General features: G+C 45.2%; 1 pseudogene; it reads right to left on the bottom strand.

The window, feature by feature from the left end:
* Positions 1 to 5,353: 5,353 nt before the first annotated feature.
* Positions 5,354 to 6,224, bottom strand: LOC114697411 (annotated as a pseudogene).
* Positions 6,225 to 9,063: the final 2,839 nt, after the last annotated feature.

Genomic DNA, 9,063 nt, shown 5'->3' with positions numbered 1-9,063 from the left:
GCCAGGTACAGTGAATTTGTTAGAGATGTCACTACTTTGGTTGGCAAGCAGAGAGCTAAAGACTAGAAATGAAAATTTTCTTTGTCCAAGCTGCCCAGCCATCATGTAGATTCCATTTTGTGAATGCAGAGTCATTTGCCAAAGCTTCAAGTATAGGTACAATGGATCTTTTGGTTAAGGTCAAATTTTGTTCTGTACCCCAGTTCCCATTTCCCAGAGTGCAGGTTGACTTTGAGTTGCCAGCTCTCTCTCCTCGCCCTCCCTCCCACTGTTCCTTCCTCTGTTTTCCTTCCTTTCATATCCCTTTGGACCAGGCTGTGCTGGTTGAAGACAGCTAGGTGTGGATTCCTTTCAGTAGAAAGAAGGAATGCTCCCAATAGTCTCGGTTATGGTTATGTCCTTTCCACTATACACAAAAGCAGCACTTTGGGCAGCAGTAGGAGACACCGACACTAGTTAACTTGAGCAAAGCAGGAGCTCACTGAGAGGATCCCTAGTGTTCTACAATCCCTAGTGGTCAAAACCAGCTCTCCTTCCTGGGGACCACTGACAGGGTGTGGGCACCAGCTGACTTCTGCGCTGTTTCCTCTACTTAACTCTGGTTAGCTCCAGCCCGAGTTTGGGTTCTTTTGCTGTGATAAACAACCCGAGCAAATGAAACTTGGGGAGAAAAGAGTTATAGCTCCTATTCCATCCAGGGCAGGCAGGAACGGAAGCAGAGGTTATGGAGGAGTGCTGCTTACTGTCTTGCTTCCTCTGGCTTCAGCTACCTTTCTCATCAAGTTCAGACCTATCCGCCTAAGGACTGCACCACCCACCGTGGGCTGGGCCCTCCCACATCAACTGGGGGTCAAGTGGAGTGATTCCTCAGCTGGAGTTCCTCTTCCCAGGTTGGTCTAAGCTTGTGTCAAGTCAATAGCTGAAGTGACTGTGGCACATTAGGAGGTATAACACTAGCAACACTAGCGGTGGTGAAGACAAAATGCAGGAGGAACAGGCACTGTTTCTAAAACCCTGAGCTGGAGTGGCGTCTAACTCATCCACTCACATTCAGTTGTCACGGCAAATCACCTGCCGAGCCCAACAGCAGTGGGGCTGTGAAATATTGTTGCTTGTAGCATGAAGTTCAGTGAAGGCGTGGATATGGATGCAGCAGATCCTTCCGTCTTCCACAAGGCTGTCCTGAGAGAATTTGGAGAGGTAATATCCACCAGACAAGAGACTGTCTAACTGCTTCCTTCTCTCTGAGAAATCAGGCCACATTTCTCTTGCAGCTCTCTCTGGGACAGAGTTGGTAAAGTGTGCTGTGGCCCTGCCGTCTCTTCCCCACCTCCTGCAGCTGTGAACAAGCCCAGGACAACCTTGAATTACAGCTTGTCTTTGTAACTTCCTGACTCCTGGCATGGAGGCTAGGCCTCTCCATGTCACATGGTATTTAGCTCCATAACCCCCTACCCCCAATCTATGGGAACCAGAAACCTCCTATATCTTCTGGAGTTGAAGGGAAATCTGTCTCTTTACACTCAAGATCCCATCGTGGCTGCCTGTGGCCATGGTGCTCTAGGTCTCTGGATACTCTGGAATTAAAGGCTCTTTCCCTCCATATCTCTGCTATGCTACATATGGCGGTCCTTCATTCAGTCCTTTCTAAAATCAGAGACCCTCTCTGTCCTTTCAAGACCCACCACGCTGCTTGCGATGCTATCGCTCCTAATAAAGGCTCCTCTGAAGGTTGATTCCATGTCAGCTCCTTCTTTTCCAAGTTCTAACAGTATCCAGAAGAGTTATGTCATAAGGCAAACAAATGTCTTCAGTGACATGATTTATCATTCGTCTCACATATTGTTTGTGATTGACGATGTCGTGGGTGAAAGAGGTCTAAGGTGAGTCTTGTTGAGTAGAGCTTCTTGCCTGAGCAGATGTCAGGAGTTTCTTGGATGGATGGTGAGAGGTGCTCCCAGGGTTTCCCTGCCTGTATTTGGAAAGATAAAGTGATGTTCTTGTGATCAGCACATCTGATGTTGTTGAAAGCAGAGGCTCTGGATTATGCTGCAACAGCTCTTAGGAATGTATCCATGCCATCTGGATGCTCAGCTGATGCAGATTTCACCTTCAAAGTTGCTCTTGATCTTCATTTCAACCCTCGTTTAAGCTAGAAAACAAGGAGGATTATGCCATTGACATGTACATCCTTTGTGGATGTTTGCTTATCTACTACCGCATGACCAATTATCCCAGAACTTCATGGCCTATGGAAAAATCTGCTTATCTTCAGAGCTTCATAGATATCAGAGAATATGTTATCATTTGCTGTTGTTCCCAATGGCTGGATATTCATGGCAGACCATGAAGAGGCACTGATTGACAGCTGGGATCTAGAACTGTTTGTAGACTCTATCACTCATATAGTTGGTGTTTAATGCTGACTGATGACTGAGACTTTCCCCTGGGTCTGTTGGTTAGAACATTTGTGGGGAAGTGATGAGGCAATCAAGGAATGCTTGAAATCCAAAACACAGATGCAGCTACTGTGGAAATATAATTTGTCACAGTCTGCTGTCTGTCCACAACAATGAGTGTCACGTCTACAAAGTTTTCCTCCCTGCCACACACCCAGACTCTGACCAGGGCTGGGAACCACGTGACACAGCAGCAGCAGGTACCATGCTATCTTTACTTATTTTTGTAGGTGGAGGGTTTCTGGACATCAAGCCCAGAACCTCATTCATGTTAGGCAGACACTGCCACTGAGTTACACCACAAGCCTCCATGCTTACTTCTTTGTCTCAATCAAGTGTTTCCCATTAAGGTTCAAGCATTGATCAGTGTTATAGAAGTTCCAAGTGTGGTGCTGTTCAGCTAGGTCCTCCAGTAGGAGGAAATAGAAGGGAGAATCTAAAGACTCAAGATGCTAAAGAAGCTTGTAAGGCTCAGGAAGCTCAGGAAGTTACACGATTCACTAGGCCCCTCCCCAAGGTTATAAAAGCAGGAAGCCCTTGCTAGGGAGAGGAGATTTTTCAGTGCAGCTGCTTACCAACTGGGCAGGGATCTCTGGGGATGAAGCTTTGGCAAGTCATTAGGCATGCTGGGGCGGACTTACACGCTTGTGGGTTAGTCACTTTTCCACTCCTGTGACAAAACACTTACAGAAGGAAGGTTTTACTTGGTGCTTATGGTCCTAGACATCAAGGAGTCCATCACCATCATGGTGGGGAATATCGCAGAAACAGACATGGCAACTGGAGCTTGAAGCTGAGAGCTCACATCTCAAGCCATGATGGGAAGCAGACAAAGTGATCTGAAAAGAGTAAGAGTGTTTAAATGCTCAAAACCTGCCCACAGTGACATACTTTTTCCAGCAAGTCCACATCCCCAAGCCTTCTCAAACAATGTCACCAAGTGGGGATGCACTATCCAAATTAGGTCCTGCTCACCTCTGAGAACTCCAGCATCTCCAGTGAGGTCCTGCTCACCTCTGAGAACTCCAGCATCTCCAGTGAGGTCCTGCTCACCTCTGAGAACTCCAGCATCTCCAGTGAGGTCCTGCTCACTTCTGAGAGTTTCAGCATCTCCGGTGAGGTCCTGCTCGTTTCTGAGAACCTCATCATCCTTGGTGAGGTCTCTGAGAGCTCCAGCATCCCTGGAGACATTGGGGTTGGAGGCTATGATGAGAGGACTTATCCTAATCTGCATTTTGGTTGTTTACCCAGTGCATTCATGCAGAGACTTTCTTCCCTTGTTTTCTTGTCTGCCTCTAGGCTATGTTTCACACTGAAGTATTTTCATTGTGAAAATCAAAGCAAAGCAGATTGTGTATTCATGCCTCGCCCCCATTTCCAGCTCTGGTTGAAATGCTGGTGGTGAAGCAATTTCAGCTGAATTTAGATGTGTGGGTTATGAATGAATTTTCTCTCTCTAGAATTAATTCCCTGTTCTCATTAGTGGGAATGGCAGTTACATTTAATAAATAAAATGACCAAAGAACTTAAATAGTTGTATACATAAGAAATACTTATTATAAAGAACAGGATCTATCATTATTCAGAGATACCTTCCCATTTGAAATGTTCACAGCTAAATCCGTTCTTGAGTGAGTACCCCAGTCTCTTCCTCAGCAACCATGTTGTAGTACAAATTGTTAGAAGATCTTATTAATAGAAACAAACCCAGGGCCAGGTATTGGGGTGAATACTGGAAGATCAGAGAGACAGAACAGCCACAGCTAACCTCTCCTTGCCGATTCCTCAGCTAATCCTGTTTCCTCAGACTGGATGCCTCTGACTCCTCAACTGAATGGATCTCAGCTGAACTGCTACTAAAAGCCTAAAAGCTTAAACAGACTCTAGTTCCTATTCATCATGCCTCATATACCTTTCGGCTTCCTGCCATCATTTTCTGGGATTAAAGGCGTGAGTCACCATGCCTGGCCATTTCCAGTGTGGCTTTGAACTCAGCGAGATCCAGTCAGATCTCTGCCTTTGGAATGCTAGGATTAAAGGTGTGTGTGTCACCATTTTCTGGCCTCTATGTCTATCTAGTGGCTGTTCTGTCCTCTGACCCCAGATAAGTTTACTAGAATGCACAGTATTTTGGGGGGACACAATATATCACCACACCATGTCACATTTTTGTGACTTGGTACAGAGTATTCTAATTACTACATACGACATATATTAGAAGTATTGTATTGATCCCATTAATATGCTTGCAGGATGCTCTGGGTTGTGTTATTTAGAAAAGACTGTGCTCTAGTTTCTGTAATGGTTGAGTCATTGACCCTAAAACTCTCACCAGCTCCAGAATGAAAATACTGATTATAAAATACCGTGACTCTCCAGGGTGAGACAATCAACACTGGAATAAATTAGTCACCATTGACAATTTGGTTAGTTAAAGAAAAAGACAAAAATGATTTCCTAAAATGGTTAAAAAACAAATAACAATAGGCGGAGAATACAGAGTAAAAAGTTAATCATCAAACACAAAAATAACACTTGCTGGGTTTCATCCTAGCTCTACAAAGAAACACACACAGAAACCCCCAAAACAAACCCAGCATCTAGCACCATGGTAGATACGTATTGAAGAACATGTTTTACTATATTAACCCCCTTTCATCTTTAGTGCATTCTGCAGAGCATAGAAGAAGGAACTGGTAGGCTGTCCATAGCACAGGTTCCTCTCTTGAATCAAGTTCTGAAAGTTAGAATGGTTTATCACCTCATCCTCAGTGTAAGAAACATTAAATACAGATTTTCTACCCAGCTTATAAAACCTGTGTTTCTAACAAGGAATTCACATCTTTTTTTAAAAAACAGATTTAATTCACTTTATTTTTCTTGTATAAAAATCCTTATGTGGTAGCCACAGCTGGAGCCTGGGTCCTCTGAACAGACACTCTGGTGTGGGTTTTCACAAGATGGTCAGTAAATTCCTAATAAGGAGATTTGGTGAACACAGTCTCTTTCCAGAGGTCGGGGGTCAGGTAGCTGTAGGTCTTGGAGATGGCATCAAAGGTGGCCTTGGCAAAGTTGCCCAGGATGGCAGTGCAGCTGACGTGTAGCAGTCATCAATACCGGCCATCATAAGTAACTTCTTGGGCACAGGAGCAGAGACGATGCCAGTGCCTCTGGCGGCAGGGATGAGATGCACCAACACAGAGCCACAGCGGCCTGTCACTTTGCACAGTGTGGGGCTTGCCAATCTTGATCCCCCAGTAGCCTCTCCGCACAGGGACAATGGACAGCTTGGCGAAGACGATGGCTCCTCGGATGGCAGTGGCTACTTCTTTGGAGCACTTCATACCAAGACCAACATGACCATTGTAGTCCCCAATAGCGACAAAAGCCTTGAACCTGGTCCGCTGGCCAGCCCGAGTCTGCTCCTGCACTGGCATGATCTTTAGAACCTCATCCTTTAGGAATGCGCCCAGGAAAAAGTCAATGATCTCGGATTCCTTAGTGGGAAGGGAGAACAGGTAGATCTCCTCCAGGGAGTTGATCTTCATGTCCTTAACCAGGCGGCCCAGCTTGGTGATGGGGATCCAATCCTTGTCTTCAGCTTTACCTCCACGAGCCCCGCGGCCTCGACCATGACCACGGCCTCGACCATGACGGTGGCCCCTAAGGCCGCTGCTGAATCCTCCGCGGAAGCCGCCACAGCCTCCTAATCCTGGGTCCCCCGGGTCCTCCAGGCCCTCCTGCTGCAATGGCGTCGTCTGCCATTTGGTCTTTTCCCGAAGAAGAAGAAGAAGAAGCAGAATTCACATCTTTTTATCTCATCCATCTTGTATGCAAATATTTTACAGCTCACCACACAGATACTCATAGAAACTTTTGGTACAGCAATTCCACACTATATTCTCAGATTAAAGTGGCTGACTCCTTTCCCTTACGTTCTTATGCATCAGTTCTTAAGACAGCCAACTAAGCTGGGTGGTGGCACAGGCCTGCCTTTACTCCCAGCAAGCAGATGGATCTCTGGGAGTTTGAGGCCAGCCTGGTCTACAGAGCCAGTTTCAAGACAGCCAAACTCTGCCTTGGAAAACCAACCAACCAACCAACCAACCACCCACCCACCCACCCACCCACCCAACAACCAACCACCCAACCAACCAACCAACCAAAAAGTCTGGCCCACTGAGAAAGACTGAGATTGGACCCCAGCCAATTCAGAAAGACATAGTCACACTTGATATAAATACACTTCCTGTCTTGCTTGCTCTTCAGAGCACACTCTCTTGATCAATAGTCAAGTTTTGCTTTCTTGAGGCACTTCAGTTGTAGTAATGGTCTCTTTGAGACTCAAAGTTACTTCTATCACTCAGTGTCTGGTAGAAAAAAGCCTGGCCTCTAACACATGATCATATACAATTTAATCAATAGGTTGTGAGTATTGTGTAGCTAGATTTTCTATATATAAACACACACACATACACACTTGAACATTAAACAACACAATGTTACATTGGGTAAAATGTCTTTAACTAGAGTTTTGTTAAAGCTTACTTTATTATCTTTCTCTCAATGAAAATTCACCAAGATGGTTGTGCATCCCAAGCTCCCAGAGTCAGTTAGGACTGTGGAAGCCTGTATCTAAGGACTCATTCTAAAACTCCTTTCCAATGACAACATGCACTGACACTCCTGAACTTCAGCCTCACAAGGAAGCAAATGTAGTGAGAAGCACTTCTGCCTGACTGTGCGTTTGTTAGTTCTCACAGCAACACCTCCCATTTTTTCCTTGTGGCCAGGATGCTAACCTTTGACAGTGACCGCCTTTCTCAGACCACATGGACATGGCTCAGGGACTTCAGGTATACTCAACTGTCACTGAACGCCAACCTGAGATAGTGGCCCTTGAGTTTGTTGTCTTATACCGACGATAATTGGGGATGAGACACATGTGAGAGTAAGCAAGCAAAGCAGGAAAGATGAGAGAAAGTCCACAGAGTTGCCAGGGCTTCCAAGAGATGGAAAAGTCATCCATATATTTGTCTAGGGCTTTTTAAGTATAGGACTTAGGGCAGAAACAGGTCAAAGATGGAGGTAATTTCTACTGAGATCAGTTAATTCTCTAAATATATTGGGAACCAAGACAATTTGAGGGTGCACAAAGTTTGCATTTTCTTCTTGCTCAACCACTGAGATGATCACACACTGTTCTCAGGTTGTTCACTCAGTGAGGGGCGGCTGTAGTCTGCCTCTGTCCATCTCTGACCTCTGCTCTGAGAGCATTGACCTTGGCTCATCTGGCGACATAACTATGCTTCTGTCTTCAGGGTGTCACTCATCTCAGACCTCTCAGGGTCTGGAGTTGTTAATTAGACTAAACTCCGTTTGTTCTCACGCCGAGTTTCACCATGGCAAGAAGCTAACTCCTATCACAGCCACCAGGATGTTGTGTTGTGGACATTCTTGACCTCTCACCTAGCTCTTTGTCTGTGGAGCAATTTTGAGTGTGTCCCTTTTTGCCCAGAATATTCCATCTTCTTCTTATCAGCTTGGATGTCTCACCACCAGCTGCAAACCTTTTTTTTTTTTTTTTTTTTTTTTGAGATGGTGGTTGTGTTTCTGTTGTTTTAAATTTGTATGTGGTGCATGCAGATGAGTGTGTGAGTGTGCATACCTGCTTGTGTGCATGTAGTCACAAGAATAGGCTGCCTGTGTCTTCCATCACTCACTGTTTTATTGTCTAGACAGGGTTTCTCATTGAATGGGAAACTCACTGTTTAGACTTAGCTGGTTGGCCACCACTCTGTGGTTTTCTGCCTGTTTCCAAATCAAAGTCTGGTCATCAGGTTTATATAGCTAGCACATTTGTTGGCAGAGTCATCTCCCTAACACCTAGACTTCATAGTTTTAATGCTAATGTTCCTTTTAACCCAATGTCCATTCATGCCATATCAGTAAGAAGGAGTAAGAAGTTGAGTAGAATTATGGGTTCTTTTTTCATGTAGCCAGGATGCTAGCTTTTGACAGTGACAGAGCCTTTCTTAGACCAGATGAGTGGGGTCCAGGGACTTCAGGTATACTCAACTGTCACTAAAAGTTAACGAGATAGTGGTCCTGGAGTAACTCTCCACTCTTAGGTAACTGGATTTTGAAAATAGGGCTTAGTCATTATGTACAAAATAGTAGGGGCATCAGGTGTTGCTTTGTGCTCTGCGCTTAATTCAGAGTGTGTAGTGCTGAGCAATTGTAGGTCTCTAGGCAACCCAGCCCATATGTCCTTCTTGCCTAGTTGTCACTATTAAAGGAGACACTTAGTACCTCTCCGTTTTTCTTTCTGTTTCTAAGCTTGCTTTCCCTTGCACCTTGGGTCTCCTTACTTTTCTCTAAAGTTCCCCTTCCCCACTGTGACCACGGGCTGACATCCATGCTGGTAGAACCATGGGCATGGCTTTTTGCCTTTCCTTCCCCGTTCTCCTCCTCCAGGCAGCTGCTGAGATTTACAGCGTGTCTGCTCTAGGTTATTTTCTTTTAAACTGTAACAAAATTATCCTTGAGGGGGAAGGAAAAAAAAAAAAGCCCAAGAGCAAGAATTTTGGAACTGAAGTTCAAG

The sequence above is a fragment of the Peromyscus leucopus genome, chromosome 9 (assembly GCF_004664715.2).
Source record: "Peromyscus leucopus breed LL Stock chromosome 9, UCI_PerLeu_2.1, whole genome shotgun sequence".
Classification (NCBI taxonomy): Eukaryota; Metazoa; Chordata; class Mammalia; order Rodentia; family Cricetidae; genus Peromyscus; species Peromyscus leucopus.
Note: the sequence above shows the minus strand (reverse complement) of the source record. Positions and strands in the feature narration are given on the sequence as shown.